Here is a 12,061-nt window from a genome sequence, read left to right on the forward strand (position 1 = left end):
ATAAATAACCGAGGATCAGCAAAATTATGCAAAACACCCTGCTAGGAGAAGAAATGTAAACTAAAACCACTTACAGAGAGACTCAGGCTGCCAACTTAATCTGATTCTACGACGACTGTAAACATGTTGTACTTTTGGAACCTGAAGAGATCCACATTAGCACGGATGCCATCACAAAAAAAAAGAAAAAAAAGAAAAAAAGAAAAGAAAAGAAAAAAGAACAAAACAAAACAAAACAACAACAGCTAAACAACAAAAGCCCACCCCTGAAACTGAGCAGCACAGTCCGGCGCCCTGCACGGTCCAGACCCGCGGTGACCAGCTGCGGCAGCAGCAGCGAGCCCGGCTTGCACACGCCAACTGTTTTGACTACGGGCACTTGTTAAACACAGAGTTTCAGGTCCTACCAGTTGGACACCAGAAGTTCATAGAACTGACCCGGTGCCAAGAACAACAAGCACAGAAAGCGAAACGGCTGCCTCGTGTGCCGTGTTTTTGTTAACTGTTTATGCAAGCCCCAAAGCGATTGGGGAACAATTACGAATAAAGCCGAACTTAAAGAACAAAAGCAAAAGATTACCACCTTGAAGGAAATGGAGATGTTGGCAGATAAAGGACAGACGTCAACCTAGTTTATCGGTGGGGTGGGTGGGGGGTTTTCGGAGAGATTCAGTGGGGGGGGGAGGGGCAGATGTCACATGACGAACTGCCGTTATTAGGAGGAACCGGGTGCTTCCTCGAAGCATCTTTTACTTTGAGATCTACTTAAGAGATCTCGCAAATGCTGAGGCCTCGGTGCACATCTGGGGGTGACTGGCGGAGGCCCTGGAATTTGGAAGTTGGCAAATCCCATAGGAGGAGAAAGGGGCGTGCTGAACAGAGATTTCAAGACACAGGAAAGGGACTTCCAAGCGTCCTGCTCCGTGATGTGAGATCGCCGAGCCACTCAGGAAGCAGACGCAGGGGCCTGCGTCCCTGGTTTGTTTCTGTCCTGGTCCTGAGAAAGGTTTCCCTGCCCTCTTTGGGTTTAGGGTTGCTGGGGTCAAGCTTTCACCTTCATCCGGGACTGTATTCTGTGTTCTTTAGGTGACAGTGAATAAAGTATTTTCAACTGGCAAAATAAAATAAAAAGGAATGTTTACATCACCTGTCTAACCAGGATTTCCATTTCTTCTCCAGAATGCATTCAGCACCATCTCAGGTGAGGAACAAGACAAGAGAATTAATCGGATTGTCTGAGGATTTGAAAAAGTGAATTCCAAGAGAACTGGGGTATAGATGTAAGAGTGAGGAATTTTAAATTGCAGAGTGGACTCAAGCCCTCCTCCCATTATCTATCTACCTATCTATCATCTACCATCTATCTATCTCTCTTTCTAAGGAGATTTCAAAATGCAGCAAGCAAGCCTAGCTAAGACAATCTCTTTTTAAAATGGGCTTGGGAGGCCATAAGGGAAGGGGAATATTTGCACGTCCTTATTGTAGGAGCCAAGAACTTTTAAAAAGAGCGTTTAGCCAGCCCTCAGCCGGGACCTAACTTCCTCCTCAAGACACCTGAATCATCCTCACTCTTCATCTCAGAAAGAGCCCATGCAATTAACATGGTTCAGTCCCTTATTTATATATTAACCTGACCAATCCCAGCTAGCCTAGTTGCAATGCCTCCTTTGCACAGAGGACCTGAATGAGGACTGCACACCTAGCCCTACCCCTGTCTTCCTTAGGACAAGGTCGCGGTTTCTACCTGAATCTGTGTCTCCTAAATTCCAACTCTAGCAGCACAAGTGAATGCCTGTTGGCTTAAATTTTCATGACTTCTTTCTTGGTCCACACTATTTATCTATCATCTATCATCTACCTTTGATCTGAAGAATCCAGTGTTGCCACTTTCCCACTCCAGAGGGTTAGGAAAAAGCAATGAGTAAGTAGAAACAGGTTGTTGGGATAACCACTGTGACTTAGGCCAGATTCGTGTTTATTCTGGAGAGTAAATGTTGTTCCTCTGGTTCTGGGGGTCAGCAGTGTGATAGTGGACACGAACCCACTTGGTGGTTACGAGCCCACATTTTATTACAAACTAGATATAGAAATAGTTTCGCTGTGATCTGAAATGGAGCCCCCCACCCCCACCCCCTGGAGCGAAACACAGCAGCTGCCTGACAGAGACACATCAAGAGAGAAAAGCAAAGGCGTCCAAAACAAAGGAAGGAGCTGAGGAGGAAGACGGCTGGGGGTGGGGGAGGGGAGAATGGGGGAAGGGCTTAAGTGGGAGAGAAGGATCTGGTCGGGCCCAGGGGGTCTCCAACCACCTCTGGGCTCTGGGTTGGCAACTGACTCTAGAGAGTGACCCCAGAACTTTTGCAAGGCGTGCCCTGCGCGTAGAGCACCATGGTTTACGGGTCCCCTTCAAGCTCGTTATGTTATTTGCCCCTCAGAGACATCCTGAATGGGCAGGTCCTGAGCAACGAAGGAAGCAAGCTGAGGCCCAGTGAGGCCTACCAGCGAGAAGACTCGCATGCCGCGCTGGTGCTTTCTATTCGCAGAGCACTTTAAAAGGGGCAGGGTTTATCCTTCCCATGTCCAGACAAGTACACCGAGATTCTGGGGAGGCCACAGGTCATGTCCAAGGCCACACTGCAAATAATATGCAGCACTGGGTCTCCTAATTGCTCATCTAACCTTTCTTGCTTACCTCTACCATGTTCCCAGAACACTTAATGATTGACCCAAAAAGGCCACCAACATGGCTGTATTTTAAGAGCACATCATCTCTAGATTCTTCTCGGAACTGTCTGCACAGCTCTTTGGCAGCCGTTCACAGTGCCCCTCCCCAGCGCAAGAGGTGCCTCTCCACGCCTGTGAGTTTCAAACATCTGGACAGCAGAGCTCATATGTCAATGGGAAGCCACCATCTCCGCCCCGTGAGAACCCTGTCCTTCTTGGTCTGCTTACTTCACCCACGTGCTAACCCCTGGCTCTTCCCCTAATCCTCATCTAAGGAGAAGCCACAGCAGAGCATCCCAGCAGGCCTGCCAAGCTGAACATTAGGGAGTCTGCATTTCCAAGGTGTGCTGTCTCCAATGTAGGAGGGATTGGGCTCAGCCTACGGTTTGGTGGATGTCTTCTTCACGGGTACGTTTCCGGGCTATGCTTCTGCTGAGTTCTGTAGCAGCAGAGGCCACTGAAAATATTGGATCAAATGGAGGGTCCCACTATTGTGTTCCCGGTCTGTGCTGAGGGGACATGCTCACACCCTGATAGAAAATGGTATCGCTATTGTGTGATACACCATGAGTGAGTTTATTGCAGATTTGGGGCACTTCCTCTGAGGGAACATGGTAGTGAGTTCCTGCAAATGGCCACAGGGTTTGTTGGGGAGAATGGAGATATGTGTCGGGAACCCAAGAGCTCAGAGCCATGATCATGATGCCAAACGTGGAGGGGAGAGGGAAGACAGTCCGGAGGCAAAGATTGCAGAGTTCTAGAGTGTTTGGCCACTGCCTTATGAATCCACCTCTCCCCTTCTTTTCTCCCCCCAAACCCAATAAGAAAACATAGAAGCAAAAGCCAGAGGAGCTGGAGGTCAAGGCAGACTTTATGTTCAAAGTGCCTACGCAGCCTAGCTCATGAGGACTGATCAAATGCAGAAGGTTTTGTTGGCTGCAGAGGCTCTGTGGTCAGAGGAATGCACAGGTGGCACCTCTGACTGGTTTATTTGAGGTTGTTTTGGTTTGGTGACCACAGGACATTTGCATCCATGCTCCCTGAAAAGAATATAGGACCTGGTAAATGAGAACAGTCTCGATAGGAAAACTCATTTGCTTACAAGATAAAAAGCGAGTAGAGTACTTCCACATAACTTGTGGCTCTTGTGAGCAGAGAGACCACTTTTTTAAAATCCCAAAATGGAACACATGGTTCAGCAGGCACTGGTATATTTAGGGAAGACAGGGTGGGCTATTTAAAATCAGCAACTTCTGAAAATCCTTGAGGCATGACCACCCGATCTATAGGATTAAATTAGTAAAAGTGGGCTAGGAGCGGGCTGTGGGACATTAGCAAAAACTTGTAGTTAGCGTCCGTGTGCTCCACAAAGCGAGTTCTACCACAGAACAGACAGACAAACAGTACTCTGTCGGTGGATACGGTGGTTTGGGGAAGGCAGGTGAGCACAATACATCCAGGCCCCTGAGGACGATGGCAGAGGATGAGACAGAGCTGAGGCCCTGGATCCACTCTCTGGGTGTCGAGACTCCCCCTAGTGAAGGCAGCTGCCTCAGAGTTCATCCACACAGGAGGAAGCTGGTCAGGGACCAGCAAGGTCTTCAAAACATAGCCCGGACGGATGTGCGGAAAGCTGACCAGGAAAAGGATGGAGCCAAAAAAAAGGACGGAGGCCTGAGGTGTCAGGGGACAGAAAGCCAAGGTAAGCGTGTCAGCAGCTGTGGCCACGGATTTGGCTTCTTGTCCCTTGGGTTCTTGTCCCTGATGCTCCCTGCACACTTTCAGGTCAGGACCTGTGGTCCAGCTCCATGCTCTTCCCTTCTGCCTTCACAGGGGCTGAGCCAGCCTTCCAGATCTTAACCTGGAATTAGCTTTTGGTTTAATCCTTGGTGATGTGGACTCATGATCAAAGCCACGGGGCCAGTGGTGTCCACACGGAGGCTACATACCCTGGGCTTTGGGGAGAGTATCAATTTCTGCCAGCCTGAGTGCTATGGCACCACAGTTTGCAAAGTGGCTTTAACTGTGGGTTGACTGGACTCGGACCACCGCGCTGTAAGTTCCTCGAAGGCTCCAATTCCGAGCCTCGTTTATTTTGAAGGCTGACACCTTGCCAAGCACAGAAACCTTGATTTGAGTTTTTAATACGTGTTTTGAATGAATGATTGAAATTCCTCGTAATGTACACCACAAAAGATACATGGACATCTCACTAGGCAGCAGCAGGGCTGCGTCGTGAATGACCAGACCCAGGTTCCCATGTACGAGGTTACTGGGCAAGCCGCTGACCCTACTCTAGGCAGTTTGCAATGTTGTAGCCTGGCTTTCCGCTCCCAGCTGAGCTGCCCTTTGCCCTGTTGTTGACTAGCTCTTCCTGGTCAATACATCAAATGTCGGTGCACTTTCCACCCAAATGCAAAGAAGACAAACTAATCAATAAATGAACCTCCCCCTGTCGGGGTTTTGAAAAGTGTGCATGCATGGCTACATTAAGAGTAGAGAGCTTGGGGTGCCTGGGTGGCTCAGTGGGTTAAAGCCTCTGCCTTCCGCTCAGGTCATGATCCCAGGGTCCTCTCATTGAGCCCCGAGTGAGGCTCTCTGCTCAGCAGGGAGCCTGCTTCCCTCTCTCTCTGTCTCTGCCTGCCTCTCTGCCTACTTGTGGCCTCTGTCTGTCAAATAAATAAATAAATAAATAATCTTAAAAAAAAAAAAAAAGAGTAGAGAGCTTTTTTTTTTTTCCCTTTGAGAATAGGTATCGTACATTGATTTTTAAAAATTACAGCAAAAGGGGTAGATACTGTGTGCCCAACCAAACCAAAATAACAAGCAATCGGATCCTGGGTAGGTAAATTCCTGAGCCCGCTACTCCATGGAATGCTGGGAAGCTATAAAAGTGATGATGTAGATCTATATTCACTGAAGTGTGTCCTCAACAATTTTAAATGGGAAAAAAGGGCAAATTTCAAAAGGCAGATTTCCACTTTTATTTTTTAAAATATAAGATATATGCATATAGAAACACGCACACAACACAGAGACAAACACAGAAACACAGAAAAATGACTGTTACATTTTACACCAAAATATTTACTTTTTATTTTTTTAAGATTTTATTTATTTGAGAGAGAGAGAGAGGGAGCAAATGCAAACTGGGGGAGCAGCAGACAGAGGGAGAGGGAGAAGCAGGTTTCCTGCTGAGCAAGGACTCCATCCCAGGACCCGGGGATCTTGACCTCAGCCAAAGGCAGACACTTAACAACGGAGCCACCCAGGTGCCCCTACTTTCTTACTTCTTGAAATTTAGGCAGTTTTTACAATGTATTACTTTCATAATAAGAAAGAAAAGCAATTTTCACTTTGGGGGAAAAAAACAACCCTGCTTTATTATGCAAAACAGTCTACTGCCGCCTGGCCTCCCCACTCACCCTCACCTCTGGTGTGACTGTTGCCATGGGAACATTTGCTTGGACTAGGCATCAACAAGGCGGGATACTGTGCTCGCTTCGGCAGCACATATAATAACAAGGCGGGATACTCACACTCGGGTGGGCCTTTCACCTTCGGATCTCATTAGCTGGTTTCCTCAAACTTTCGAAAAGTTCTACTTATACAAAGAAGGGTAAGTGGAATCCTTACCGGAAAATTTTTACATGAATGCCTTTAAGGCAAAGGAAAGGCTTACAGTTGTACTTGCAAGGCTCATTCTCTTTTCTCTGATGGAATTAAGGGGGAAAGTAAATCTCCAAGCAGGATGGGGATGGCTTTTACTTCCCTGCAAAAGCAGGGTCACTCATGGGGTCTCTCCATTCTATAGGAAGACAAGGGAAAGAGTTGACATGATCTATATTCTAAACATTTATTTATTTGAGAAAGAGAGCACCCGCGTGCGCAAGTAGATAGAGGGAGGGGCCGAGAGAGTCTTTTTCTTTTTTTTTTTTGAAGAATTTATTTACTTATTTGAGAGAGGGAGAGAGTGAGTACAAGCAGGGAGAGCAGCAGGCAGAGGGAAAGGGAGAAGCAGGCTCCGTGCTGAGCAAGGAGCCCCATGTGGCACTTGATCCCAGGACCCTGGGATCATGACCTGAGCCGGAAGTCAGCTGCTTAACCCACTGAGCCACCCAGGCGCCCCCGTCATCTATGTTCTAAAGCTAGTTTTCTCCCAAGCCAGAGTCAAGTCAAAGCATGAACCAATGTTGGGTTTAAGGACAGGAATAACCCCCAGCGCTTGTCGGTGCTCTTCTCCCCACCAAGTGCATTCACGTCCATGGGGTGACTGGTACCTCCCATAAGAAATGACGAGGCAGAGAGGGCAAGCAAGTGTATCACTCTCAGTTTACAAATGAGGAAAGGAAGACTTATCACGGTGAGGCAACATGCCCAAGGCCTGCCTACTGGAACTGGTAGAGACGGGACTCAAACCCAGTTCTCCCGGGTGTGTTCTTTTCGTTCTGTGCTACAGCACTGTCTATAAATAGAGTAACCATATACTTTCTTATCCTAACTGGACACTTATGAAAATAAAAGGGGGTGTGAAATGCATGGGCCGGCCCCAAGGCAACTTTCCTGAACAATCCAGGATTTTATGGTCACTTTGAATATCATCTGGCCTCCCCAGCCCGCCACCGGGAATCATCCCTTTCGAACGGGAGGGAGAAATGGAACTCAGTGACAATGTCTGTAATTTACTTTAAAGTACTTTAATACAAACAAATGAAAGAGAAAAAAAAGTACTTGAGTCTGACTGGTGGTGTACTGGGAGTCTGGGCTCTCCCTCTAGGGGTGATCAGCTCACAAGTTATCAAGAACGCCTGGGTGGCTCCGTCAGTTAAGTGTCTGCCTTTGGCTCGGGTCTCAATCCCGGAGTCCTGGGGTTGAGCCCCACATCAGACTCCCTGCTCCTCAGGGATCTGTTTCTCCCTCTGCCCCTCCCCCCAACTTGTTCTCTCACTCTCTCTCTCAAATAAATAAACAAAATTAAAAAAAAATAAAAAAGAAAAAGAATACAAAGTCCATCTTGGGTAACCAGTATTAATCTTAGAGGTCACACTCCAAAAGTGGCTGCATTAAGGGGAGGTGGTGGGGGGATGGGCAAAATAGGTGATGGGGATTGAACACTGATGAGCACTGAGTAATGCAGAGAATTGCTGAATCGTGAGAAACTAATACGCTACTGTTTTTTCTTAACTATACTGGAACTGAGATTAAAAACTTAATACAAATTAAGAAAAAAAAACCCCACCAAAAATTCCCAAAGTGTCCGGCTACTTTAAATCCTTTCGCTATCTGTTTTTTGATCAACACTCTAAACATAAAAAATGGGCTTCTGTTCGGTGAAAGCTTGACTTAGCATAAGGAATGCTAGGAAACGATTCTTTTTGGTGAAATTAGAGGTATTCAAGATAGGTGGCCAGGGCAAAGGCCTTAGAGACATCCCACGCTTGAATGAATAGAGGGTTCGAATCCAGCGAGACCCGTCCCTTCGCCCTTAGGGAAGGCACCGGAGGTGGCCTGGGGCAGCCAGTGAGTTAGGACGGTTGAAGACAGCATGATGCTGATTTGGGGAAACAGAGTCCTCCTGTGTTTGGAATATTCTCGTCACTGCCTTGAGTGAACCTTCTGTATAGGGATGGCTGGGACAGCTCCAAGGAGAGGAGGCGGGGACTTCATCATGTTTACCGAGGAGGTTCAGTCCATTGTTTTCTTCCCACTGGTTGACACACATTTGTTTGATCAATGTTGTACTGACCGCAGCCTTCAGTCCGACTGAAGACCTGCTGTAACCTGGTAGTGAGGTTATGGGGGAGCAGCAGCCCTCACCACCTCCAACCACCTACAACCTTCTACCATGGCAACCCTGAGGAGTTCTGTATCGCCACAGCAGCTGAGGTCAGTCCACAGCGAGCATGCCTCTAGGTGAGTCTCTAGTGGGTAGATTTCAGGAAGGGATCCCTTGAAACACATTCCTTTTCGGGCGCCTGGGTGGCTCAGTCAGTTGGGTGTCTGCCTTTGGCTCAGGTCATGATCCCTGGGCCCTGGGATCGAGCCCTGTGTTGGTCTCCCTGCTCAGGGGGGAGTCTCCTTCTCCCTCTGTCCCTCCCCCTGCTCTCTATCAAAAATAAATAAATAAATAATAATAATAATAATAAAAACAAACTTAAAAAAAACAAAACAAAACCCAGGGGTGCCTGGGTCGCTCAGTGGGTTAAAGCCTTTGCCTTCAGCTCAGGTCATGATCTCAGGGTCCTGGGATCAAGCCCCGAATTGGGCTCTCTGCTCAGTGGGGAGCCGGTTTCCTCACCCCCTCTCTGCCTGCCTTTCTGTCTACAAGTGATCTCTCTCTCTGTGTCAAATAAATAAATAAAATATTAAAAAACAACACCCCCCTAGAACCCCCCAAAACAAACACAAAAATCTCCCAACATATTCCTTTTCATACCAGATTATGAGCCTCATGAAGGCAGACACTGGGTTTGTCTTATTCACTCTTCTAGTACCTAAACCTCATGCAGTGCCTGACACTCATCCAATGAATAACAGAAATGAATAGGAATTCTTTTATTTCTAGCATGTATTTTATTAACTAATTTGTGATTGTTCTTTACTCCGCTAAACCATCACTGATCTTCATATACCATATTCTGCTGCTTGCTTTGGATTAGGTCAGTACCTTAAAAGGAAACAACAAGCGGGTGAAGGGGCCTGGCTGGCTTCCTCAGTACAGTGTGCAACTCCGAATCTCAGGGCTGTGAGTTTGAGCCCCGTGTTGGGAGGAGAGATTACTTAAAACACGAAACACACCAAGCTGGTAATAAAAACCACGGGGATGACACGGTTTAATCTTCACAACAGCATGCTGAGATTGGTATCATCGCCCTCTCATCTGGATGAGGAAATCAAAGCCCAGAGCCGCTCAGACTCAAGTGAATCAAGGCAGAACCTGAGTTTAGGACGTGAATTCTGTCGGATTCTGAACCCAAGTGCGCTCTGCTGTCAGGAGTTAGCAATTCCTCAGTGGGGCAGGGATTGAGTTTTTAAAATTTTTGTTTTATTTATTTATTTATTTATTTATTAAAAAGATTTTATTTATTTATTTGACAGAAATTACAAGTACACTGAGAGGCAGGCAGAGAGAGAGAGAAGGAAGCAGGCTCCCTACTAAGCAGAGAGCCCGATGCGGGACTCGATCCCAGGACCCTGAGATCATGACCTGAGCCGAAGGCAGTGGCTTAACCCACTGAGCCACCCAGGCGACCTAAAATTTTTGTTTTATTTTTATTACTTGTACGCTACTCACTTCATGTCCAGCTCTGGAACACACACAGCTTTTGGCACTTCATTGTATTTTTTTTTTTAAAGATTTTTTATTTATTTATTTGACAGAGAGAAATCACAAGTAGATGGAGAGGCAGGCAGAGAGAGAGAGAGGGAAGCAGGCTCCCCGCTGAGCAGAGAGCCCGATGCGGGACTCGATCCCAGGACCCTGAGATCATGACCTGAGCCGAAGGCAGTGGCTTAACCCACTGAGCCACCCAGGCGACCTAAAATTTTTGTTTTATTTTTATTACTTGTACGCTACTCACTTCATGTCCAGCTCTGGAACACACACAGCTTTTGGCACTTCATTGTATTTTATCAAAAGCGTTTTCTGGGCGGGGGAGGAAAGCTAGATGGATGTTGGAATATGGGAGCCAGCTTTCCGGTTCTTTTGCTTTTAATTATTTTGATTGACATGTGGCATTGCTCTCAATGTCTAATGGCCTCTCGCGTCTTTGAGCCGCAGAAGAATCAGTCCCTAGGAATCTGTCACAGCACTCATCTCCAGGGCCCCGGGCGCTCTGGATGGCTCTGATCCTCCCCCCCCCCGCACCCCCCCCCCCAGCCCCGGCATCCTTCACTCCTGCCACCCTGGACTCCGGACAGCATTTTGTTTCATGTCCCTGTGACTCGGTGCACACTGTTCTCCCCTGGAATCCACCCTGGCCTTCCTCACCTTGCTTAACTCTGTCTTCTGTCAAGACCCAGTTCAGACAGAGCCACATTTGGGCTATGCGGGGGACCCCATCACCCTGCACCTCTCCCGGCTTGCCTCCGGTCCCCTTCTCGGGGTTCCCAGGACACGCTGGGCACACCTCCACTTAGCGCATGGTCCACGGATCTGGACTGACCCACGGGACGGCCTTCCTCTCCCACGATTCCCAAAAGAGCCGCAGTCAAAGATCTCATCTTGGCGCTGGCACACAGCAGGCACTCAAAGTGTGTCAGAGAACACTGCGGGGACGAATCGGGAAATAATTCGCCAGTCCGCAGTAAAGCAAGAGAGAAGGCAGGGATCAGCCAGGCCAGAAGTTTTGAGTGGGCAGAGGGCTAGCTAATCTTAATCACTTGTCTTAGCCAGTGAGTTCAAAAGTTATTTTTTGAAGCCTAAGAGCAACAAGGGTGGGTTTTTACGAGAGGCAACAGTCTATTTAATTTTGAGAGTTCTCCCTTGCTTGTTACCTGGGGCGGGGGAGGGGGTCTCTGGAGAAATTTCCCGATGCAACCAGTTACAAGGTTGCTAGTGTTTTGCCGGCTCCCGGCATCCCCTTGGGGGCTGGGGGTGACCTGACACACCCATAGGTCAGGTGGCCCTGGCAGTTCATGGGGTGGTGCTCACCAACTCCGGGGTGCCCCGCTGAGCTGAGAAGCTCCTGAGTCTCAGATGCTCGACCCGAGGAGAGCCGCCGCTTGATCTGACCATGGGACTCTGGCCTAATGAAATAAACAATTCCCAGCAGAGGCTGACCCTTCAGAATGTAATTCTTTCTAACCACACTGTGTAGATAAAAATAATTTAGTGATTTCCTCCCACTAAACTCTTGGGCATCAACCAAGAAGTCTGCAGCTTGGCTGTTGGGATGCTAACTATACGCGTGTAAATATTTAGGCGTTCCTGAGTTCTTATCAGTGTTTATCCCCAGGGATGCACCTGGCAGTTTTAGTTGGATGATTTTTCCCTGGGCGGAGCTGTCCCAGGCATGGCAGAGCACTTAGCACCTCCGGATACTAGGACGGCCACAAAAACGCACATTTCCAGATGTGTCCAGGGGTGAGAGCTCTTGCAAGTCCTGGGACTGCTGGTGGGGTTAGCTTTGATTCCTTTGGTGGCCACAGGGGCTTGGAAGGGATCAAACAAGCCACCCACACCAGTGGGGGGTTGGAACAAGTCCCAGGAAGTCAGAGAGAGAGCGCACCTGAGTGGGACCTTGCCTGAGAACGAGGCCTGCCTGTGGGAGAGAGTAGAGGTCCAGAAAGCAGGGAGGATGCCGGGGTCCCTTGTGTGAAGAAGTCAAAGCATCCA

The 12,061-nt window shown here is 48.1% G+C and overlaps 1 protein-coding gene and 1 long non-coding RNA gene across 15 annotated transcripts in view; one reads left to right on the plus strand and one right to left on the minus strand.

The window, feature by feature from the left end:
- ATXN7L1 (ataxin 7 like 1) overlaps positions 1-12,061 on the minus strand; it is a 237,868-nt gene that overhangs the window by 76,630 nt on the left and 149,177 nt on the right. Inside the window, exon 1 of one of the 14 annotated variants that reach the window (XM_082691836.1) lies at positions 584-669. The exons of 8 other annotated variants lie outside the window; for them this stretch is intronic. The gene's annotated coding sequence lies outside the window, so the exon portion shown is untranslated. Of the gene's footprint in view, positions 1-74; positions 670-12,061 lie in introns of those variants that run through there. 5 more of the 14 variants (XM_082691847.1, XM_082691827.1, XM_082691834.1 and 2 more) reach the window with 5 other exon arrangements.
- Positions 3,791-9,760, plus strand: LOC309844744. Its single transcript, XR_014300867.1, has 3 exons — positions 3,791-4,434; positions 8,483-8,637; positions 9,574-9,760. It is a non-coding gene; the product is annotated as an uncharacterized lncRNA (long non-coding RNA).

This window comes from Mustela nivalis (assembly GCF_964662115.1).
Source record: "Mustela nivalis genome assembly, chromosome: 12".
Lineage (NCBI taxonomy): Eukaryota > Metazoa > Chordata > Mammalia > Carnivora > Mustelidae > Mustela > Mustela nivalis.